Source organism: Papaver somniferum, chromosome 11, assembly GCF_003573695.1.
Source record: "Papaver somniferum cultivar HN1 chromosome 11, ASM357369v1, whole genome shotgun sequence".
NCBI lineage: Eukaryota > Viridiplantae > Streptophyta > Magnoliopsida > Ranunculales > Papaveraceae > Papaver > Papaver somniferum.
In genome coordinates, this window is record NC_039368.1 from 116,000,819 (window position 1) to 116,027,805 (window position 26,987).

Genomic DNA, 26,987 nt, shown 5'->3' on the forward strand with positions numbered 1-26,987 from the left:
GTATTGTGCACGCCAAAGATTATAAAACCCAAGTCAGATCTTCAATATCTTCTTTGTCTTCAAATCTTCTTAAATCTTCAATAAAAACCTGCACACAGCAATTACTTGAATCTCTTGTAATCAGTCACGCACAGAACGGAGTCTGTTAACAATGGATTATCACAAGATCGTGTTTAGAACTAACAACAGTATAAAGATCCCTATCGAAACTCTGAACTAGTTTGAGTGAATCTTATATCAGAAAAGAAGATCCTCAAGCATAAACAAACTAGGTGAAATCAGATTTCAACCACCATTAGTCAATCAAATCAATCGAAAACAAAAGATAAACCACAATTATCTAGTTTCCCACCAACGGTACACGCTAGAGCTTCTCAATCCCAAAGAAGACTTTAAACTGAGCGGTCGTAAGAGATTTCGCCTAATTAGGTTACTCTCCTCTCCGAATAAGCAGCTACACCAGTAATAACAACAAAAGAGGAAGTTTGTTGTTATGAAGGATTAGTTTGCTAGAAAGGCAAACTTCAAGTATTTATAGACAAGGAAGTTTGGACACCAAGGAATTTCCAAAACCGAAAATATTCTCAAGATATTCATTAAAGCACAAAATTCGATTTCCATAATTCCTGGAAATGCTCTGTCCAAAAATAATGATCGAAATCTCTCGAAAAATCTAATTAGTAAATGCACATTACTAATTCTTGTATTTCCCACAAAATGAAATTAATAACCTTAATTAAAAGATTCTTAACTTACTTATGTTTCGATCCTGGGATTTTCTTCCTTTAGTTATTAAGGAATAACTTTGAACAATTAAAGAAAGAAACATTCACATCACGTGTTCAAAGTATGTCGACATCCTTACTTTGTAAGTTCTCTTTCACATTTACAACCTTGAAACCGATTTACCACACTTCCAAACAAGTTTACAATTGGTTCATATGATTTTCAAGAACTATGTGATTGATCAAACAAACATTCAATCACAATCATGGGTTTAACGGTTCTACCAAAACAAGTTTCGGTTCTACCTCCATGTGAGTATTGTGCATAGTCACACTAGCTTTCCAAAAATTCGGTTGACTAGGTACTAGGATCGGTTCCCCACATATATATGGTATCTAACTTATATGTGTTGCACATGTCCATATGATCGGTTCCCCTTTGCCTAAAAACGTGTTGCACATGTCCATAGGATCGGTTCCCCTTTCTGCTATAAACCTTGTTGCACCTCATACAAGGATCGGTTCCCCTTTGTGATGTACTGCACCTCTTACTAGGACCGGTTCCCCTTTCCCAAATTTGGTCAGATATAACACAAAACCGATCATACCATCTCAGGTAATTATTTAAGATCGGTTCCACTAATAAAAGTCATACCAATACATAAGTCAGGCCTTTGTGAATAGTTCTACCAAGAACACAAACAAGTTGTGAGCGGTTATACTCAACCACACATATTGGTTGTTCATAAGATATGCAATGAATAACAAAACCAATAACACCTGTAAATTTTCTTTTCGGTTCACAAACAAGTTTATGAACTTACTTTCTTAGAACACATGTAAACATTGTTCCCTAGGATGAAATCTTCACCTCATACACATACATAATCACAATAGCATTCAAATGATTATGACGATGTCTTATCTACAAAGTTTAATGGTTAAGCAATAAACCTCGTATTGTATTCCTTAATACTATGTCCATCTAGAGTTCAAATATGCTTCGCAGTTATGTTTTCAATATGCACGACTTGAAAGATACGTTAGGGAATGAAACAGTTCAAGTCAAATATCACTAACCTCAAGTGGAAGGATGATTATTGTCGTTGTAGCTCCTTGTTTCTTCAATCTTCAAGGCTTCGCAATACTTGTAATGTCTCATATCCTAATACTTTCTAGCTAACGTATACGAAGTCGACTCTAGTACATAATCAAGCGACTCTTAACATGAGTTTTGATTCACTAAAATATGACAACCAAGCTTGACATACCAACGCTTGGTGCGTTCAACCGAGCAATGCTCTAATAATATCCCCCTTTGTCAATTTTAGTGACAAAACTCTTACATCATATGGATAAACAAATTACAAGAATTCATTACACATACGCTTGATTCCCGATTCAACAACACAGTAAAACTGCTTACATTCAATCCTTGAAAATGTCGATGTTGACATTATAATAACAAAGCTATTACTCCCCTTAATGAAGATAGGTAGATATACAATCTGCATGTTTTTGTTATACCACTACATATGACATGTTACTCCCCCTTAGTCTGTGCTTTCAATCTTTCGTTAGATAAACGTTCAAGCACCACTGTTCTTTTCTTTAGGTATACCAATCAATATAAAATCAATGCCAGTATCACCTGTTTGCTCCATATATTTCTCCCCCTTTTTGTCACAGAAATGACAAAGAAACGAAAAAAATAAAGGACAACACGAAAAGAATCTTACAAATCTCAAAATAGACTTGCAACCTTTAGAGTTAGGCACGATGGTTCCACACATCATGTTCTGATAACCAATATCAAAACCGAAACTACAAGTAGTTTTATTTTGATATGTTACCAAGAAAACAATTGTCCGAAACAATTTTCCACTTTAGTTTAGCAAACCAAAAATAACTAAGCACTTTAATCCCTTTATTAAACCGATTGTTCAAAAACAACCGCTTAATTCGATAAGACCAAAATAAAGATAACTCTATTTTTCTCATCAGGTTCTAATTATACATAAACTTAGACCTTTCATCAATTTTAAACAAGGCAAGTACTAGGTTAGTTAACTAGCAATTCTTATTAAGGCATTTGATTAGACTTGAATAACCGAAGCCTCACTTCGATAAGTCTAACTAAGATCAGAATTAACTTAGTTTCTCTTATCCGGAATTGAATTGGACTAAACAACTCATCATGTACACCTTTTATTTCGTTAAGCCATAAATAATTCATACAAACCAACATAAATCAACTTGCATAATTATTCACCTCAACCGAAAGCAATTGAAACAACATAGACATTAAAATCACCGCAATTGCACCATACAAACGCAATTGCACCGAAATTTTGTAATCCTAAACAATTGATACCATACAAACGCAAGATAACAATAGTTTTTCTTAACCGGAACCAATTGAATCACACACAACATCAATTGTACCGAAATTTTGTAATCCTAAACAATTGATACCACACAATAAAGCAAGATAACAATAGTTTTTCTTAATCGGAATCAATTGAATCACACATATCCACACACACATCATGGAATAAACATCAATTGTACCGAAATTTTGTTAAACAAAAGCAATAAATATATATGATATAAACTCAGGTTTTTCTTAAAAATGAAAACAATTAACTAACAAGATTGTTACCTCAAATTCCGCATCCACTTCTCCAATATGTTTGCATTTTCGTCCAGGGAGAATTGATATTGAAATATCATCATGTTGTCACTCTTATGCAAAAACAAAAGAATAACAACAACCAACCTTTACCAGAGAAAGGTTGAAAATCGGTTTTAACAATTGCAAGCAAAAGTTGAAAACCTTCGAAACACATATGCTTTTATGCTAAACCAAAACCGATTCAACATATTGTGACTTTTTCACATATTGTTTCTACCAGAACCCCTCATGATCCTTTGATAAAGCCTACCAACATGGGCTAGAACTTAATCCTGCTAAATGAAAAAGTCACCCAAACCATAAGGGTTCACAATATATGAGATCGAATATTAAGGTAGTAAAACCAAAATCAAACATCCCATAAACATACATAGCAATAAGATAAAAGCATTCAAGCACAGGCTATGTAAACCGAAAACTATCACAAGAAAAATTATCAGTCAAATAATTTTATTCATAATAGACCAATACAATCAATGAAAGAAATCAAAAATTGATGTCTATTATTCTCATTTTTGAAACTCTAAGCTCGACTTTTTAGAGTTTTCCTCCAAGAGTGAAACCGGATCAGCAGATTTTATCGGATTCCAATCATCTTCTATAATCACAAGTCTTGATTCAAGACTTACAGCATTGTCATTGACTTCTTTAACTTCCTTCCTCAAATCTTTTTCCATGTTTCTAACTTCACATAAAATTAGATCTAACTTTAGTGAGAGATTCTTGAGAAGATTATCATTGAGAGAAGAGATCTCTTCATTAGGAATATCATGTTGAAGCTCTGGAGATGAATCAGAATCACCATCAGAAGACTCAAGACGAAGTTTCTTGTTAGGAAACAATATAGTCCATACCTTTTCGGTTTTGCGCGAACTGCAACTAGAGGTAGACATTCTGTCAGAACTCTACAAAAATGAAGTAAGATATCTCACCTCTTATAAGCTCTAGCACTTTTTCTCAAAGATCTTTGAGAATATTATTTTAATTAAATTCAAAACCAAAAAATCAATTTTAGAAATATTTTTACCCAAATATTTACATCTATATCCTTATTGTATACTATCAAGGATAACAAGTAAGGATTCATGATAACCGGTTAGGTTGTCACAATTTGGTTGTTGAATTTTTCTTCCCTTGAAGATTTCAAAAATTTCTTAGACTCATCTCTTAGTACCGTTTTGAGATCATGATGCTCGAAGGGATTATTCTCTTGTTTCGGAGAGACCTTTAATCTAGGATTTGATCTTGATTTTCTGGTTTTATACAGTCTCTCTCTCTGTTTAGTATACAGACACTCCCTTTGAAAGTGCCCACTTTGTTTTCACAAGAAGCAAACAACAGAAATATTACTTTTTCTGGATTTAGATCCTTGAGAATTGTTTAGCCTCACTTTCTTGTATCTTGAATCATACATAAATGGTGATGATTTTTCAAGGTAATTGAGTCTTTCTCTCAGTTTCTGATTTTCTGCTTTTAGCTTCCTGATCTCATCTTGGAAAGAATGAATATCGAAGATGAGTTTAGACATTTGCGCCTTTCCGGAGCATTAAATAACTTCAATTTTCTTTAGTCGCTTGTTGAATTTTTCTTTATCATTTAGAAAACTCTGATTGAGTTGATTCAGTGGTGATTTTATTTCAACAATGTTATATTTAAGAAGGTGAGTTCTTTTATTTTTGCATGGAAAAATCTCCTCGAAAATCGAAGGGGTAAGCTATTCTTGAGTGTCTATAGTTGGAAGTGTTAGAGCATTTCTCGGTCGAACTCGCATGCGTTGCTATCTCAAGCATGTTTGTCAAGTTTAGTTGTAAAAACTATATGTATTGATTTCTAGACTACTTATAGCTAAGTCTCGGTTAGGACAAGTTAGTGTAGTTGAGCTCCAGACTCCATGGCGATTATCTTACGAAGAACTACTCAAGGAACCAGTGGAACTTCATCCGACCAAAAAGGTGTGTCAGACCTGAACTTATCTATCACTCAAATGTCTAATCTATCTCCTACTATTGAGACAAAGTCGTATAAGTATGATAGTTTTCATACATACACATTTGATATTTCGAGCCGAGTTTACTCGTCTATCTTTTTATCTCGAAATACGTGTTGGTAAAGCTTTCTCTTTAGCCGTTGTTCATATTTATCCCGTGACGCAAGTCATGAAGACGTTTCGATCTTGAAAATAGCTTTGATGACGATAGTCGTGAATAACGATTATTATACATTATAGAAGAATGTTTCAATGAAAATGTAGAGTTGAGAATACGTAACCAACTATGGATATAAGCATATATAGTGTGTTCGAAAATTAGTGTATAAATCCATGTGCCGGAAACCAAGTGTGTGCATTCGTGCATACGTATTGGCGAAGGAGACAGGTTGGGTACGCGTACCCGTATGCGTACTGGCGGAAGTTTTCTAACCGAAAATTTCTACTGAGGTTTGTGAACTTTTCAAACTAGAAAACCGTCACCTTAGGTATGCGTACCCGTACGCGTACCCTTGGAAGTTTTCGAACCAAAATTTTTTGCTGGGTTTACAAACCCAATTCCGGTAGAGCTAGAGTACACGTACCCGTACGCGTACCCAAGCTAGTTATATCTCAAATCGGTAGCTCATGAACTAAAAACAATAAATCAGTAAGGAATGCAATATTTGCAAGTCGTGGCTATATTTTTCATGATTGATTCAAGTGAATCAAATCGATTTTGTTTCAATTGTGTCTATGATAAAGATCTAAGCAATTGAACAACTCTTGAATTAGTTCTTTTGAAGTCATTGGAACTAGTTATTGAAGAAGATGAATATGGTTGATATGAGAGTTACTCATGTGGCTAACCATTGGTGAACCATTTGTGAACCAACCAAATGTACACGTTTAGGTACGATTACTCAAACCTAAATGAAAAACATTTCATTTGTGTGTGCCAAGCTAAGTTTCGATCTAACGGTTGAAAGATATTAGCTTGGAAAAAATAAGGTTGATCATCTAATGGTGAATATTGAATGCTTTGTTACTAAGCTAACTTAGATTGCAAACCCTGATTTGAAAACTATATAAGGAGGACTCTAGCATCTGTGCAAAACTAATCCCCACACCTCCTATGTGCTACTAGTTAATTTCGCTAGAGTCGTTTCTCCTTTAATCTTAGGTTTCTTCTCGAGACCCTGTCGGTTAAACGACTAAAAGATTTCATTGGGATTGTGAAGCCAGACGATACCACTTCTCTTGTAGTTTCCGATCTGATCTTGCCATTTTCCATCGTACGAGTTCAATTGTAAGATTGTCTTGAGATTTATCTCCGATAGAGAAAGATAAAAAGAAATCACAAACATATTTGTCTCATCGTTTGTGATTCCTCAACATCTATTTTCGCTACCATACGATTTAGATTGTTGTGAGGTGATTGATAACTCTAAGATGTTTTTCGGGAATATAAGACCGGATTATCAATTGGTTCATGTCCACCTTGATTTAATCAAAAGACGGAACAAACTTTATTAGGTTTATCTGTGGGAGACAGATTTATCTATCTTGTAGACTTGTTTGTGTGATACAGATTTGTCTATTCAATTCTTCGACTTTGGGTCGTAGCAACTCTTAGTTGTGGGTGAGATCAGCTAATGGAATCAAGTATGTAGTATCCTGCTGGGATAAGAGACGGAAGGAGCGCAACTGTACCTTGGATCAGTGTGATACTGATTAGGGTTCGACTATAGTCCAGACCGAAGTTAGTTTGTAGTAGGCTAGTGTCTGTAGTGGCTTAATACAGTGTGGTGTTCAATTTGGACCAGGTCCCGGGTTTTTTTTTGCATTTGCGGTTTCCTCGTTAACAAAATTTCTGGTGTCTGTGTTATTTATATTCCGCATTATATTTTTTTATATAATTGAAATAATACATGTTGTGTAAGACTCGCAGATTTCTATTTGCTTGAGTAAGATCAAATCAAGAGAAGAGATATTAACTCCTCGATATACTTTTGCCTAGATTCAGTCTGACTGTCTAGTTGATTCTCTAGAAAGTATATTGGAGTTAGTCCATACAGATTGCTAATCGAAATATTGGGTGTGGTTGTTAGATCCCCGCTTTTTCAGGAAGAATTTCAGATTCATAGACTTCTGCAATAGTTGTAACATGATCTATCTCATCAACTTGATCATTCTTATTAGGACAATAATCAAGAGTGGAAGTGTAAGCATTTCTTTTCCACTGTGTGTCCTTGGTTGGACAATCTGGAGAAATATGACCAAATCCCCTACACTTGTAGCATTGAGGAATGATATCATCATCATCCCAGGTATCTTCACGTTTATGTGAAGGAACATGTTTTCCTTTTGACACATGAGGTTTTCTTTTTCGATGTCTCAACAACTTCTTGAATTGATGAGTAATAAGAGATAAGTGATGATTTATTTCATCTTCATCAGATTGATCTTCCTGATCTTTAAAGCTTTCCGAAAATTCAGTCGGAACCCCTTTAAAGGCTTTGTCGGCCAGATTGTCCTTTTGCTTAGACATATTCTCTTGATCAAATATTTTCAGTTTTCCAAGTAAGGAACTTCTAAAAGAAATAAAATATCATTAGCTTCAATGAGTGCATGTTTTTTGGAATCATATCTAGATGACAACGATCTGAGAATTTTGCGTACTATATCTTTTTCAGAAATAGTCTTTCCAAGAGGAAAATAGGCATTAATTATCTCAGAGAGGTTAAACGAAACTCTTCAAAAGTGTCGTTGTCATCCATTCGAAGGTTTTCCCAATCGGAAGTGAGAGTCTGAAGTCTAGCTTCTTTCTCTGATGAATTTCCTTCGAATACGATCTGCAGATTATCCCAAGCTTCTTTCGAAGTTTGACATGTTGAAACATGATGTTGTAAATCACGACTTACAGCATGAATAATAGCATTCAAACAATCTGAATTCTGCTTGGCAAGAGCCTTTTCTTCGTTTGAAAAATCCATTAAGCGTTTGGGCTCAGTTGGATCGCACCAAACACAGATTGTTAGATCTTTTCGTGTTTGCCTGCTCTGATACCAATTGAAAAGGCGAGGGTACACAAATATACCTCAAGCTAAAACTTTTCCTACCTATAAGTCCTTTCTCCGAAAGTGATTGTCTATGGACTGAGTCGAGATAATATAACTAATCGGTTCACACTTGGTGTGATCGTTTACGGATACGAGATCGAGACACTACAACAACGAAGTATGTTTACTTGATACAAAGGTTCGGGCTTAACCAAACACAATAGGATTGTTTATCAAGTAAATAGGAATTAATGTTTATGCGATTTACTTTAATTATAATAAAACAATTATGATGCGGAAATATAAAGTAAATGACACAGCAAAATATAAAGTAAATGACACAGCAAGATATTGTTAACAAGGAAACCGCAAATGCATAAAAACCCCGGGACCTTGTCCAGAATTGAATACTCTCGAGATTAAGCCGCTACACAAAATTATACCTAACTTCGTATAATTGATACCAAGCAACTAAACCTATAGTTCACCTAGTTTTGTATGTATTCCCACACCTCCAACTTATAAATAAGTTATGTACTTGGAACAATTCCTTTGGTTTGTATTCCAAACAGTAAAGGAACAACAAATCAGTTTGGTATCAACTCTACTCAACCAAATGATATGAGTCGGACAAAGGCTCTTCCGTTTATCTTAACATAAACTCGTTTGTAAGGTCCTTAGATCTATCTTATGTTCAATTACCAAAGTCATCGTTTAAGATTAAGCCAACAACACTCTTAATCCAAAGAATTGTGTTGATACCGATCTACTCAATTAATCAGTCCAATCTACCACAAGGATCACACGTTATTAATTGGATCCTCTTTTACCGAAACAAGTATTGTTCACACCAAATATTATAAAACCCAAGTAAGATCTTCAATATATTTTTTGTCTTCAAATCTTCTTAAATCTTCAATAAAAACCCGCACACAATCACTTGAATCTCTTGTGATCAATCACGCACAGAACGGAGTCTGTTAACAATGGATTATCACAAGATCGTCTTTAGAACTAACAACAGTCTAAAGATCCATGTCGAAAGTCTGAACTAGTTTAAGTGCATCTTATATCAGAAGAGAAGATCCTCAAGCATAAACAAACTAGGTGCAATCATATTTCAACCACCGTTAGTCAATCAAATCAATCGAAAACAAAAGATAAACCGCAATTATCTAGTTTCTCACCAACGGTACACGCTAGAGCTTCTCAATCCCAAAGAAGACTTTAAAATGAGCGGCCATAAGAGATTTCGCCTAATTAGGTTACTCTCCTCTCCGAATAGGCGGCTACACCAGTAACAACAAAAGAGGAAGTTTGTTGTTATGAAGGATTAATTTGCTAGAAAGGCAAACTTCAAGTATTTATAGACAAGGAATTTTGGACACCAAGGAATTTCCAAAACCGAAAATATTCTCAAGATATTCATTAAAGCACAAATTCGGTTTCCATAATTCCTGGAAATGCTCTGTCCAAAAATAATGATCGAAATCTCTCGGAAAATCTAATTAGTAAATGCACATTACTAATTCTTGTATTTCCCTACAAAATGAAATTAATAACCTTAATTAAAAGATTCTTAACTTACTTATGTTTCGATCCTGGGATTTTCTTCCTTTAGCTATTAAGAAATAACTTTGAACAATTAAAGAAATAAACATTCACAGCATGTGTTCAAAGTATGTCGATATCCTTACTTTGTAAGTTCTCTTTCACACTTACAATCTTGAAACCGATTTTCCACACTTCCAAACAAGTTTAGAAATGGTTATCTGAATTTCAAGAACTATGTGATTGATCAAACAAACATTCAATCACAATCATGGGTTTAACGGTTCTACCAAAACAAGTTTCGGTTCTATCTCCATGTGAGTATTGTGCATAGTCACACTAGCTTTCCAAAAATTCGGTTGACTAGGTACTAGATCGGTTTCCCGCATATATATGGTATCTAACTTATATGTGTTGCACATATCCATAGGATTGGTTCCCCTTTGCCTAAAAACGTGTTGCACATGTCCATGGGATCGGTTCCCATTTCTGCTATAAACCTTGCTGCATGTCATACAAGGATCGGTTCCCCTTTGTGATGTACTGCACTTCTTACTAGGATCGGCTCCCCTTTCCCAAATTTGGTCAAATATAACACAAACCCGACCATACCATCTCAGGTAATTACTTAATATCGGTTTCACTAATAAAAGTCATACTAATACATAAGTCAGGCCCTTGTGAATAGTTCTACCAAGAACACAAACAAGCTGTGAGTGGTTATACTCAATCACACATATTGGTTTTTCATAAGATATCCAATGAATAACAAAACCAATAACACCTGGAAATTTTCTTTTCGGTTCACAAACAAGTTTATGAACTTACTTCCTTGGAACACATGTAAAAATTGTTCCCTAGGATGAAATCTTCACCTCATACCCATACATAATCACAATAGCATTCAAATGATGGTGATGTCTTATCTACAAAGTTTAATGGTTAAGCAATAAACCTCGTATTGTATTCCTTAATACTATGTCTATCTAGAGTTCAAATATGCTTCGCAGTTATGTTTTCAATATGCACGACTTGAAAAATACGTTAGGGAATGAATCAGTTCAAGTCAAATATCACTAACCTCAAGTGGAAGGATGATTGTTGTCGTTGTAGCTCCTTGGTGCTTCACATCTTCAAGACTTCTCAATACTTGTAATGTCTCATATCCTAATACTTTCAAGCTAACCTATATGAAGCTGACTCTAGTACATAATCAAGCAAATCTTAACATGAGTTTTGATTCACTAAAATATGACAACCAAACTTAACATACCAACCCTTGGTGGGTTCAACCGAGCAATGCTCTAACAAGTTGTAAAAATGTCAAATAAACATATATAGGGAAGGGTAGTTGGTTGAAGGTACATATGCGGACCATGCACTAAGTAAGCTTCATAGCTTATCCAAAAGAGTATAAATGATGCTTATGACTCATTTATAGTTGCATATTCTTGCGAATGGGGCATAGGATGGGTAGGCATCACTATGCCATGTCTTGGATTAAATATTCATCACTTGGATGTATTTTGATAGAACGGCCTACACGGACTAGGCCATTACCATTATTGCTTGGCCACGGACTTTCAAACGAGTTTAGATTAAGTTGTTGTCCCTTCGCGGATGAACCACAATATATGCTTGATCCTTTTAGGGTATGGAAGGGTATATAGGCAGTCGCAATGAGTTGCAGCATTGTCGGTCCAGCACTTTGTCGCTCATATCATCTAATTTAGATATGATTGCGACATTCTGGCCTCTCATATCATTAGGCTCGATATTGCAATGCAAGAGATGATTTTGTCCAGACTTGATGAGGCGAGTTGCATTCCATTGCTTGGATGCTCATACATCCTATGAAGGCGTTCGACGCAGGCATGTACCAATACTGCATTGGGCATGGCCAGGAAAGTAAGTCATATTAGCGGAGGTTGCATGAGCCTACGGTAGATGGAATTAAGCCGTTAATGGCCTATGTGCAAGTCCAAGCATGCCTTATGCCTGGAAAATACTCGGAAGCTAGTGATGCATGCAGGGTGCATCGGCCATAGACTTCAAGGCTTTATAACCTTATTCTATGGTAAGTTGGAACGGTGTGGAAGCTAAGTTAGCGGCATCATGCTCCACAAGCATGCTTGCAAGGTCAAATGAACGTGCATTTGCCTAGCTTTAAGGCCCGGTAAGTAGCATCATCATGGCGCCTCAGGGGAGTTATAGCATGCGCCCAGGCGCGCCAGGCGTAATTCTCCGGTCCATCACAGCAATCCATCCTAGAAATGCCCTCACCAGCCACAGTAAAAGACGTACAAAAATTGAATGGTCGGTTGGATGCCCTCGAAAGGTTTATTCCAGATCGTCCGATAAATATAAAGATTTATTCAATACTCTAAAGAAAGACGAAAAGTTCCATGGAGTGTCGAGTGTGAAAAAGCTTTCCAAAAGATTAAGGAGCACCTAGCTGCCTTACCAATTTTGCAAAAACATAATCCGGGAAAAGATCTTTATATCTATCTATCAGCCACTAACACATCGATGGTGGGAGGGGGGGTGCAGAAAAACCCATTTACTTTGTAAGCAAAACTCTGACTTCAGCAGAGAAAAATTACACAAAGATTGAGAAACACGTTCTATCCTTAGTGTATGCGAAGCAAAAATTACGAACGTACTTTCATGCATATACCGTAACTGTCATTACCAAAGCACCAATAGAATATGTACTTGTCAATGCTGAAAAATCAGGAAGAATCTCCAAATGGGGAGCTCAAATCAAACAGTTTGCGGTTAAATATCACCCTCAAATAGCAATAAAAACTCAAGTCGTTGCAGAATTCCTAGCCGACTTCCAACTTGACGATACTGACGAGGTCGGGGAGATTCCATGGATGGAGGACGAATTGGATAACCCACCCGAACTACTTCGCTCTGAAAACCCAAGGAAATGGGAAGTATTTGTGGATGGGTCGTGTAACTTGGAAGGATCTAACATCGGAATGGTTTTCACGACCCCGACATGCCGAAGAATCTATACAGCTTAAGTCTAGAGTTCCCCTCTGTGAATAACATTACTGAATACGAAGCGGTCATACATGCCCTTCGAGTAATAATCGAACTCGGACTCGACAAAGTCAGGCTCACGAGCGATTCATAACTTGTCATACGATAAATCGATGGAAGTTATCAAGCTTCAGATGCATGTTTGCAACGATACCTCCAATTGTCCATACACTACATTGGAAAAATACCCAACATCACTTTTCGACACTTATGTAGGAATAACAACAGGCACGCGGATGCCTTAGATTTCATTGTAACTATGATGGCAGACCCGGAGGCAACAACCGTGAAGGTTGAAAGGGAAAAATAAAGTTAAAATTTCTTTTCATTATGAAAAACTCAAGGATCCTCTCTGTAACAAAAGAGTTTCCTTCCACAGTGATGTATTTTTAATAGTGGTAAATAAGTATTCGATTCTCGGACTTGTGGAGATTTGATTTTAGACTTAATAAAAGAAACTACTTAATAAAAACTAATTTTTATTGACCAAAGATAGATAGGTATAGGGTTTTGGATTCCGCTACTTCTAACAATTGTAAATTCAACAATTAATTTCTCTAATTTACTCCCAAACTACACAAGGCAATTCTGAACTCATTCTCATGCCTTGGAAAAATTTATTATTAATGAAATATAAACTCGACTCAAGTCGATAATATAAAGCCTAATTTTCCTTCTCTTATAAAAAATCGATCGCCGAAAGACGATCCAAGACAGTTATTATGAAGCATATAAAAAATATAAAAATTTTAGACAATTAAAAGTTTAATTGGAGATTAATATTTAAAGAAAATTAAAATACCAAAAATTACATGCTCGAAATAGTTTCCTCCTCAACCCTAATGAACAGGGTTAGCTCTCCATTACAACAAAGAGAAAAATCCTAAACTTCTTGCTCTCGTGAACTAGAAAAATTAACCTCAATTTCCACCTGCTTCCACCACTTTATATAGTAGCTTTCAAAGAAAACTACTTTCCTTTTCTATTTCCCATCACCACATCATCGCCCAATGAGAATGCGCCACATGTCATGACAATACAAAATCCTCCAATAAAAATGTGTCATGCGTCAAATAATATAATTTTCATGCAATTACAATTTTCTTTATTTGAGAATTATTATTTATTTATTTTTATTTTTTTTATAGATAAAGGCCTTCAAAAAGGCTAGTGATCCCTCTCGACTGTTGGAAATAACCAAACAGGAGGCACAGACCTACATAGAGGCTTTGTTTGTTTTTTCCAATTGAGCAAACTCATGAGCTACAAAATTACAAACACGAGGTTGGGAATTAAAAATACAAGCCATTAGTCTAGAAGAAGAACTGGATGTCTTTAAAAATAACATCCGTATGCGAGTCTCCATCGAACAGGCCAGCTGAAAATTGATCAATGAGAGTCTTCGCATCACTTTCGACAATGATATGAGTTAAATGCTGCTCCAAGGATTTCTTTAGAACTGCCCAAATAGCAGTGGCTTCAGCTTCTTCAACAGACTTTACTTCAAAAACCAGGGATGCACAGAAGGAGGCTTTGCTTGAGAAATCCCTCATCACATAACCTGCACCATTTGCTCCAGAAATGTCATCATAGGCGCTATTAGTATTACAATTTATCCATCCAACAGAGGGGGGCATCCATTTATCACAAAGGTTAACAGGAGTCATAGGAGAAACAGTATGACATGATTTCCTAGTTAGAAGCATGGCTTTAGCTCTTGCTTAGACAGCTAAGAGTTTCTTTCAAATTTTGGAAGATAAAATTTATACTAGTCCAGAGAGACCACAGGATGGTAACAAAGAGACACTGAACTTCATCGGGGAGTCTAGATAAAGGGTCAGTTAACCAAAACAATAATCAATCAATGAAAGACTTGTTTTGGAAGAATTGGGTATTGATGCAAAAGTCAGAGAGAAACCAGACTCGACTAGCAAAGGGACAGAGAACTAAAGCATGCATTATGGATTCTTAAGGATCATTCCACCTAGCACAATCAACACCATGCATAGGCATTCTGGTGTGAAAAATAGTTCTGACAGGAAGAGCATTTCTAGCCGCTTTACATGTAAAGACTTGGATTCTGTAAGGAACCCTGATTTTCCAAATGCGCATTCAAAGGTTTTTAGACGGGGAGGGCATAAGACCTCTAAGCCCCATGCAGGCATATTTTGAAAACTTGCAATTCTTTGAAAGATCCCAAGCCCTCCTGTCAGGAGTGCAAAGATGGCTTAAGGGAACGGTGACAATCTTCTTGACAAAAGCATTATCAAAATGAGTATTAAGTTTTGACAGATTCCAAGTTCTGGTATGAGAATAAATGAAATAAGAGACTTTGATGCTAGGATCAGGTGGAACTAAAGGGTTAGGTGTGGTTGTTCCCAAGGATGGGATCCATTTATCACACCAAGGGTCAATGAAATGACCATCGCCAACAATCCAAGAGATGAAAGTATTCAAGAAATCACTTCCAAGTCCAAGAGCACTTACTGGTGCACTTCCAAGTCCAAGTCCAAGAGCATGCAAACACTTCCAAGTAGGATGCAAATACTTCCAAGTTCTTTTATAGCATGCCAACACTTCCAAGTCCAAGAGCACTTACTGGTGCACTTGGCATTCAAGAAATCAGTTCTAGGAAAGTATCTGGCTTTAAGAACATTAGCTAGCATACAAGTAGAATTTTCTAAAATTCTCCAGGCATTCCTAGCCAGCATAGCCAGATTGTTTAACTCAGCCTTTCTAAAGCCTAGACCACCTTCAGCCTTAGGGGAACATAGAATGTCCCATCATAAAAGATGAAGTTTACTATCTTTAGGATCTAAAGTCTCTCCCCACCAAAATTTACAAAGATGGGAATCCATTTGTTTACACAGATGTTTTGGAATAAGAAAATCTCCTGTCAAAAAATAGCTCGGTTAAACCCACCAAGCGTTGGTATGTCAAGTTTGATTGTCATATTTTAGTGAACCAAAACTCATTTACAGAGTCGCTTGATTATGTACTAGAGTAAACTTCGTATAGGTTAGATTGAAAGTATTAGGATATGAGACATTACAAGTATTGCGAAGACTTGAAGAATTGAAGAAGTAAGGAGCTACAACGACAACATCATCCTTCCACTTGAGGTTAGTGATATTTGACTTGAACTGTTTCATTCCATAATGTATATTTCAAGTCGTGCATATTGAAAACATAACTGTGAATCATGAATGATTATACTCTAGTTAGACATAGTATTAAGGAATACAATTCGAGGTTTATTGCTTAACCAGTAATTTTTGTATATAAGACATCAACATAATCGTTTGAATGCTATTGTGATTATTTATGGGTATAAGGTGAAGATTTCATCCTAGGAAACAATGTTTTACATTTGTTTAAAGGAATTAAATTCATGAACTTGTTTTGTGAATCGAAAGGGAAATCGCTAGGCATTATTGGTATTGTTATTCATTGCATATCTTTTGAACTACCAATATGTGTGATTAGTATAACCACTCATGACTTATTTATATTCTTGGTAAAACTATTTACAAAGGCATGACTTTTGTATTTGTATGGCTTTTATTAGTGAAACCGATCTTAAGTAATCACCTGAGATGGTATGATCGATTCAGTGTTATTGGTATGACCAACTCTAGGCAAAGGGGAACCGATCCTAGTAAGAGGTGAAACCGATCACAAGAGGGGAATCGATCCTTGTATGAGGTGCAGCAAGTTTTTAGTAGATGGGGGAACCGATCCTATGGACATGTGCAACACGTTTTTAGGCAAAGGGGAACCGATCCTATGGAAACGTACAACAAGTACAAGTTAGATACCATATATATGTGGATCCGATCCTAGTACCTAGTCAACAGAATTTTTGGAAAGCTAGTGTGACTAAATCCAGTACCCACATGGAGGTAAAACCGAAACTTGTTTTAGTAGAACCGTGAAACCCATGTTTGGTGATTGAGTATTCTTGATCAATCACGTAGTTCTTGAAAGTCAGATGAACCAATTCTAAACTTGTTTGGAAGTGTGGAAAATCAGTTTCAAGATTGTAAGTATGAAAGAGGACTTACAAAGTAAAGATGTCAACATACTTTGAACATGTGCAGTAACATTTATCTTTAATTGTACAAAGATATTGCTTAATAGCTAAAGGAAAATCCCGAATCGAAAAATAATTTGAGAATCTTTTAATTAAGGTTTTTAATTTTATTTTTGGAAAATGAAAATTAGTAATGTGCATTTACTAGTTGGAGATTTTCCAAGAGATTTTTGGTCAATGTTTGGACAAAGCATTTCCAGGAATTATGAAAACCAAATTTGGAATATATTGCATATCTTGAGAATATTTTCGGCTTTGGAAATTCCTTGGTGTCCAAACTTCCTTGTCTATAAATACCAAAGTTTGCATTTCGAGCAAACTAATCCTCAAAGGCAACAAAACTACCTCATTATGTTGTTACTGGTGGAACCGCCTATTCGGAGAGGAAAGTAACCTAATTAGGCGAAATCTCTTACGACCGCTCGGTTTAAAGACTTCTTTGCGATTGAGAAACTCTATTAGTACTGTTGGTGGGAAACTAGATAATTGCGGTTTATCTTTTGTTTTCGATTGATTTGATTGACCAACGGTGGTTGAACTTTAATTGCACCTAGTTATTTTATGCTTGAGAATATTCTCTTTTGATATAAGATTCTCTCAAACTCGATCGAAGTTTCGACGGGGATATTTAGACTGCTTGTAGATCTAAAGACGTCTTGTGATAATCCATTATTAACAGACTCCGTTCTGTGCATGATTGATCACAAGAGATTCAAGTTGATTGTATGAAGGTGTTTATTGAAGATCTAAGAAGATTTGAAGACAAAGAAGACTTTGAAGACTTCTGATTTGGGTTCAAAATCTTTGATGTGCACAATACTTGTTCCGGTTAAAGAGGATCCAACTATAATCGGTTTATCTTTGTGGTAGATTGGATTGATTAGTTGTGTAGATCGGCATCAATACAATTATTTGTGATTCAAAGTATTGATTTCAAAATCTTAACAATTACTTTGGTAGTTGTTGATAAGATAGATCTAAGAACCTGACAAATGAGTTTATTGAGATAAACAGAAGAGCCTTTTGTCGAACTCACATCACTTGGTTGAAAAGTGTTTATACCAAACAGATTTGTTGTTCCTTTACTGTTTGGAATACGAACCAAAGGAATTGTTCCAAGTACGTGACTTATTACAGGTCAGAGGCGTGGGAATACATAAGGAACTAGGTGAACTATAGGTTTAGTTGCTTGGTAAACTATACGAAGTTGGTTTGATTTTGTATAGCGGCTTAATCCTGAGAGTATCCAATTCTGGACAAGGTCCCGGGGTTTTTCTACATTTGCGGTTTCCTCGTTAACAAAATCTTGCTGTGTCATTTACTTTTACTTTCCGTAACTATAATTGTTGTATTATAATTTAAAGTAAATTTACACAAACGTTAATTCCTATTTACTTGATAGTAATCCTATTGTGTTTGATAAAGTCCAAACCTTTTATCAAGTAAACATACTTCGTTGTTGTGTTGTCTCGATCTCGTATCCATAGACGACCACACGAAGTGTGAACCGATTTGTTGTATTGTGTTGACTCAGTTCATAGACAATCACTTTAGGAGAAGGACTTATAGGTGTAAAAGTTTTAGTTTGAGGTATATTTGGGTATCCTTTTCTTTTCAATTGGTATCAGATCATACAAACACGAAAAGATATAACAATCTGTGTTTGGTGCGATCCAACCTATAAGAAATGATTCCTAAGATAGACTCGGTTAACGTATCTCAATATTTGTGTAAAACTCGTCCTGGGTTTAACTTTCAAAAATGCTTAGAAGGGATGTCTTCTACAAGCTCTACCTACTCTTCTGATAATATGTCCCAGTGTTCTCAAGAAGAGGTTAAGTTAAGCCCTGTACTTACAATCAATGATTCTGATTTTGAATCACTTGATGATAAAGAGGATGTTGATTATGTAACATCTCAACTGGATGAACTAAGCAAAGAGTTCCTTTCTTGTACAACTGAGCTTACACTTGCACTAAAAAGAGAAGGAAAACTCCTTGAAGACTCGTGTCATATGAAAGCTGAAAATGATCAACTCAAACGTGATCTTTCATCATGTAAAACTGATCTAGATTCCTTCAAGATCAGACTTATAGTTTTGATCACTAACATTGACAAACATGCTTGAGATAGCAACGCATGCTAGTTCGACCGAGCAATTCTCTAACAATCTCCCCCTTTGTCAATTTTAGTGACAAAACTATCAATACATATGGAATACAGAAAAGATAAAGAAACTTTAGCATCTCCTATTCCACATGTCTAATCTTCAACATTCCTCGAAATCTTCGTCACTTCCAAGTACTCCAAAGATCCCAAAGGTTGTAAGTTTAGCATCACTGTTGTTCAAGATCCGTAGCTATAACAATGAGAAAGCATCGGTCTCAATCATTGTTATATAGTGTCATAATATTATTACACATTGTCAAAGTCCAATTGTATCACAACTTCAACAATAATACTATGGTGATATGTATCACTCCCCCTTAGTCAATACTACATCTCACATGGAAACCACTCCCCCTTACACAATGATCCGAAAACCATATGTATTTGTAGTGTGAACTACATATTAATTCTCCCCCTTTTTGTCAATAAAATTGGCAAAGGTATAAGAACGAGATCATAATGAAATTTCCGTAAGAGACATTTCATGACTAAAATAAAAAAATACATACCATCTAATTTAGATGCAATCATATAGCCGAAGCTAATAGCATTCATCAAGGAGTTTAAAGATACAAGATAACCCCTTTAAAATTCCATATCCGCACACCCCTCAAGATATGACCATTAAGCACAAGTTCAAAAGAACTCTCCCCCATTTGATGTCATTCCTAAGGGAACAACAAGAGCGACCTTAATTTCAAAAGAAAAGAAGGATTTTTATTGGACACCAAAAACCATGAGAATGATTTTCTATATAAAAACTCAAATTAATGACAAGTAAACCCATGATTAATTTAATCGGAATGCGCAATAAAATTAAACACAAAAGTGATCAATTTAATTGATTATGCTCGACATAATAGAACTTACGGAGCATACGACTAACATAACCATTAGAAAATGAATAGGATACTCGTTCATATACTCAACATAAGAGGAATCTTACGGAGTATGAAAATACTCAACTAGATTAATTAGAAGAGAACCCATAATTAATCAAATTGGAATACACAACCAAACTAATTACAAAAGTAATCAATTTAATTGTCATTTGTTTTGCTCGACATAAAAAGACTTATGGAGCAATAACTAAATAACCAAACAAGATGATTAATTTAGTTCAACAATGCTCAACATAAAGTATCTTACGGAAAACCAACAAAGCTAATCAAAAATTAATCAACTTGGTTGTATCGTGCTCAACATAAGGCACATTACGGAGGCTCACAGTATTATATAAAATATGGATCAGCGAAGATCAATACTGTGAAATACACAAGGATTCATTCTATCTTTCATCACTATTTGCATAACGATATTTAATAGACATAATCCTTGAACACAAAAGATTTTAACCTATCTTCCATCAAAGAATTGACAATATAGGCTTAACTTTTGTATATGTCAAAAGTTTATTCATCCTTAAATCTATACATGAATACCGATCATGAACGACTTTACTTTTGACAAAATATGGGACAACATAGTTCACGGACGTAAACACCAATATCCCATAACAAATTGCAATATAACAAATCATAAAGATTAAATACTGAAAACCATCATCCTCCAAATATTTTAGAATTTAAACCAAAAAAGAACAAGAAGATGAAAAATAGTAGCTATGTGTAGTCTCAATCATTGCTATTCAAGCACTAGTTATTCTTCGAACTAAACCAAAAACAAGACATACTAGGCAACAAATAAAACTCAGTTTTCCTTGATGATTTCATACCTCTGTAATGGTCCATTGAAATAGGAGTCACTGATATCCTTGATTTTGTTGATCGTAGAGACACCATGTTCATGAGTCAGAACGTTAGTTTTTCGATCAACAATGCAAACAAAGTGTCGAGCCTTAGCGCAGTCAAGAATAACTTTCTTCTGATTCCTGATCAAGATATTCTGAGTACTAAGGATTTTTTTCATGTCCATCAATAAGTTGGTTGATCTGCAGTTGAAGGTTAGCAAGTTCGTTCTTTACTTCATTCTGAACGAGAATTAAATCCTTGACAGATTCTCCAACACAAGAGTTATACTCTTTCCTTTCAAGCATCTTCTTCAGAATAAACTCTTGAGCAGGATCACTTCCTTTGAGATCATCCTCTACAGTAGGGTTAACTTCTTTTTTGGGAACAATTTCCATTGATTTCCTTTCTTGAAGATTAATGAACACATATGTAATATATATATATATGTTCAAGTGTACACCTTACATGGAAACCCTAGAGTTCCTTGAGGAGATATGAACGTTCGTGGACTAAGCCATACGCCAAAGAATGGACCCAACCAGGAAAACTGCATACTATGTCGCTTTCAAAAAAATTCAGCCCAAAAAGAAATGTCACAATGAAGAAAGAAGGAAATACTAAAAACTCACATCAAGAGATATCAAACATACAAACTAATGGAACTCAGCTAATTACTTGAGCATCTCTTAAACATCATCCTTGTATCTCTCAAGTTAGATACAAGAATGGAACTTTCTCCTACTAAGTAGCAGAGGGAGACAGTCTCACCAAGGTTTTGAGAGATTAGTTGTGATTTCCACCAGGATATATGATCTCAGCATTTCTTGTCTTCCCATGGTAGTTTCTATTTTTAGGGAAATTTCTCATAACTCTTCCTGAAAGCTCAAGAGAAGGAGTTTCCTGATTACTGAGTTTAGGACCTCTAGAGATTGGTTCAAGAGGATTTTCCGAGATGGGTTTCCAAACTCTAGACTTAGATTCACCAGAGTTGTTCTTATAAGCACAGGTCATGCTTTCATCAGCAGCATAAGACTTTATACCACTAGAATGCATAGAAGTCCTGTAATGATTCCTAGGAAGGAGATCATTTTTATAAGATGTCTGGTGTTTTGTGAGCATGAGATTCACTACAGTAGTCTACTGACCATTTACCCCATTGACAGTGGAAATAAGCAAATTACGAAGTTTAGAAATTTGTTTCTTCCTGGCAAAACAACGGATAGCATAGTGATTCCTATTTCCACAGAAAGTACAGGTTCGTGGAGAAGACGCAACAGACGACATCTGTTTTAACTTTACAGCCCTGTGAGAAGATTGTAAGTTATATAAAATTTTCTCCACACAATCTTCTTTTGGAGGATATTTCTTCATGTACTGTATGTCAAGAGGAACAGTTGGAACAGAAGATTTTTTTCTTAAGACAGAGTTTTCCTTTTCCAAGGTTATACACTGTTCATGGGCTAGTGAGAGTAATGCATCTAGCTTCTCTTTTTCAACACGAAGTCCGTCAAGATCAGATGAATGCGTTTTGATCAAACGTTTTTCTCTAATTGAGACTTCTTTGATAACCTTTTTAAGATCACAAATCTTTTCACGCTATAGATTATTCTCTTGAAGAAGTTTCTCAATATCCTTAGAGAAGGACTCAATAATGTTATAGAGTACACGTTCTCGATCAATAGACTTTTCAAATTCATCAATAAGTTGATCATGATTCTGAAGATCAACAAACTCAGTATAATTTTTTGCGATTCTGGTAAGCTCCATTTCAGCTTTCGCCATTGTGTCCAATGTCTCATTGGAGGAAGAGTGATCAACACAAGATGAGACAATCTTCCTACCTCGGGATTCAGAAGAATCAACTAAGGAACAATCCTTTGAGGTATTCTTGAGACAACTGACATAGTTGAAAGCTTTAGGAGGCATCTTGGTATGCGTAAGAGATTCTGTCCTCAGACTCAGATTGCTACAAACATAGACTTGTAAGGTCTTGAACGTGTTTTGCCTGCTCTGATACCAATTGAAAAAGCGGGGGTCTAACAACACCACCCAATATTTCGCTTAGCAATCTGTATGGAAAAAATCGAATATACTTTTAGGAGAATCAACAAGACTCAATCAATTAAAAGTACATCAACGAGTTTATATCTCTCTCTCTCTTGATTTGATTTCCTCAAACATAAACTGCGAGTACTAATCAAATACAAGGAATAACTTGGATGGTACCAAAGACCAATATCCAAGGATCAATCAATGACAATCAACAACCAAAGGTTGGATTACTCTAATTGATGATCTAACACACAACCTGTATTCTTTCAATTATAACAAATATAATGTGGAACTAGAAATAACACAGACACCAGAATTTTGTTAACGAGGAAACCGCAAATGCAGAAAAACCCCGGGACCTAGTCCAGATTGAATACACACTGTATTAAGCCGCTACAGACACTAGCCTACTCCAAGCTAACTTCGGACTGGACTGTAGTTGAACCCCAATCAGTCTCCCACTGATCCAAGGTACAGTTTTACTCCCTACGCCTATGATCCCAGCAGGATACTGCGCACTTGATTCCCTTAGCCGATCTCACCCATAACTAAGAGTTGTTAGGACCCAAAATCGCAGGCTTTGACAATAAACAAATCTGTCTCACACAGACAAGTCTATCAAAGGTTCAATCTGTCTCCCACAGAAAAACCCTAAAGTTTTTTTTCCGTCTTTTGATAATAATCAAGGTGAATAGGAACCAATTGATAATCCGGTCTTATATTTCCGAAGAATATCCTAGATAAATCAATCGCCTCACAACAATCTTAATCGTATGGTAGAGAAACAAGATATTGCGGAATCACAAACAATGAGACGAAGATGTTTGTGACTATTTTTTATATCTTGCCTATCGGAGATATTAATCTCAAGCCAATCAATCTGATTGTACTCGTACGATAAAAGATACAAGATCAGATCACACAACTACGATAAAAGTAGTATCGGTCTGGCTTCACAATCCCAATGAAGTCTTTAAGTCGTTAACCTGGTTTTAGAAGAAGAAAACCAAAGGTTAAAGGAGAAATAACTCTAGCACGCAAACTAGTATCACACGTGAGGTGTGGGGATTAGTTTTTCAGAGTTGCTATATGTCCCCTTATATAGTCTTTCAAATCAGGGTTTCGCCTTGGTCACAAAGCAAACAATATCCACCGTTAGATGAAAACCTGATTTAGATTCAAGCTAATATTTTGCAACCGTTAGATCGAAAACTTAGCTTGTTATACACAAATGAACTGCATGCTTCTAGGTTTGTTAACCGTACCCAAACGTGTACATTGTTGGTTCAACAATAGTTAACCAAAAGGTTACCCATATGAGCATTTCATACCAATCATATTCTTCTTAACCATAACTAGTTCAAATGACTCAAATGAACTAGTTAGAGAGTTGTTCAATTGCAAGGAAATATTATGTACTACACAAGACACAATTGAAGCAAAGATGATTTGATTCACTCGAATCGGTTCATGAACTTTATAGCCACGGTTTGCAAATTGCATTCATTAGTCTCTATAAGTTTAAGTTCAGAAATCATCTTCATATATATAACCTTCTTAAGTTCGCAGACTAGGTTCGCGGACTTATGCAACCGGGCAGAGTTTACAAACTCCAACAGAAAATCTCGGCAAAGACTTTTCGCCGGTTCGCGGACTGGTACTCACGCAACAAGTTTGTCAACTCCAGCAGAATTTCTCCGGATGAGAAGTTCGGCAGTTCGCGGACTTGGCAACAAGCCATTCTTCCGGTTTCTATTGATCAACAAAGTTCGCAAAATTTGGTTCAAGGGATAGGACTTATGCACATATGTGTTTCCACAACAATACTTATGTCCATCATTGGTTATGTAATCTAAACTCTCATTCCAGCCATTGAAACATTCTTAGAGGACGTTATACAGTCGTTACACCATTTCTCGTCAAAGCAATTTTCAAAGTGATTGAAATATATCATGACTTACGTCACCAGGTAAAGATAAACATGGACGAAGCGAAACACTTACCAACACATATTTCGAGATATAGATAGGCGAGGTATACTCGGCTCGAATTACCAAATGTGTATAATTTAAGTCTATATATAGCATACGACTTTTTTTCTCAAGAAGTAGGAGATAGAGTAGATAGACTTTTGAGTGACAGATAAGTTCAAGTCTTCACATACCTTTTTTTCGAGAAGTTCCACCGGTTCCTTGAGTATTTATTCTTCTTTTATGATGAATCGCCATGAAGTCCTTGAGCTCAACTACACTTTTTATCCTAGTCCGAGACTTAGCTATAGTAGACTAGAAATCAAGACTTATAGTTTTGATCACTAACATTGAAAAACATGCTTGAGATAGCAACGCATGCGAGTTCGACCGAGCAATGCTCTAACAATTACAACACCTTAAAAATCTCATATGTTTCTGAGATAAAGACAGTTTCCGAACATGTCAAAAGGCTAAAGAATGATATGTGTTCTTTAATGTCTGAACGCCAGTTGGACACATCCCTTCCGGGAAGGTACAAAGAATCTGGTTCAATCTGTTCTTTGAAAGAAAAAACAAGTGTCGTCAATAAGAACACTAAAAGGGGGTTTTAATCTTGTAAAAAGAAATCTGTAAAGGATCACAATATGAACCACTCACATCAGAGTTCTTCATATCATCAGGGTCATCGAAATCGATGTTTTCATTGTGGAAATAAGGGTCATGTTGTTAAGAATTATGAATCGGCTTTCCTATTTGAACTCTAAAAAAACTTTCTCAGTTCTAAAGTATTACATGAGATCATCCTCTAAAGGAAGAATACGTAAACCTGATTCTTCTGAATCAAAGGATTCTCGAAAGAACTCATCTGGTGTTGTTCATCATAAAAGGAAGAAGGATCAGAAGACTAAGAAGTGGATACCAAAGAAGACCAAGGAACTGAACAAAAAGGAAGCTTACAATGACTCCAGAGCATCGACACATAAGGTAATCCCTAAATATCTTGATGATGGTAATTTCTATGATAAATTTGACTTGTCGTCTGAAAATATTAGAGTCTTTGATGAATCAGATAAGAAAATTTCTCTGTTAGCCGTGGAAAACTTAATCTGTCTCATTCAGATACTTAGTATATGGGAGAAATACACTGACTCATGAAGTGATCAAACTTAGTTTGATAACTTCAGTGTATATTGTGAAATAGTTCAAAAACTTGCGAGAGTTATGAAGATATTCACAGGAACGAACTTTCCTAAAATCCTTAATATTAAAAAAATTCGGTTTTTTCTATTAAGGGAGAATATTTGATTCGCATAATCAATGAACAAGTTTTTAGTAACTATTAGTATATAAGTTTCGGTACTGTTAGTGTTTTAGATTTATTTTCATGAAGCCTGGAATCATGAATAATTCGGATTACTATGCAAAGCTTTCTTTAAAATTTTCATAAAGGTATGCTGAGAAGATGGCTTATAACTCTTTTGGTTCTCTTAATTTCAATGGAACCGAAACTGATTCTTATATGAATATGAATCATTCATCTTGTCTGATCAACTACGAAAAAGAGTTTCATAAGATGGCTCGAACGTGTGTTGAAACTAAGTTGGAAGTTTTGATGTTAAAACGTAGTCTTGAAAAATCCTTACTGGTTCAAGCTCAGATTCTCAAACAACTAGATTTACTCTCCGGAAGAATAAACGAGAAGGAACCCAACTTCCACAAGCTTGAGGAATTACTCTTCAACCAAGAATCGCTTCAGGGAATTATGATAATTATTCCTATTAACCGAAAGAGATCTCAAGCTTATGAAGGGATCTGAATCAAATTAAAATATACATCAATTTTTGATTTCTTTCAATAATTGTGTAAGGTTTATTTTATGAATAAAATTATCTGATTTAC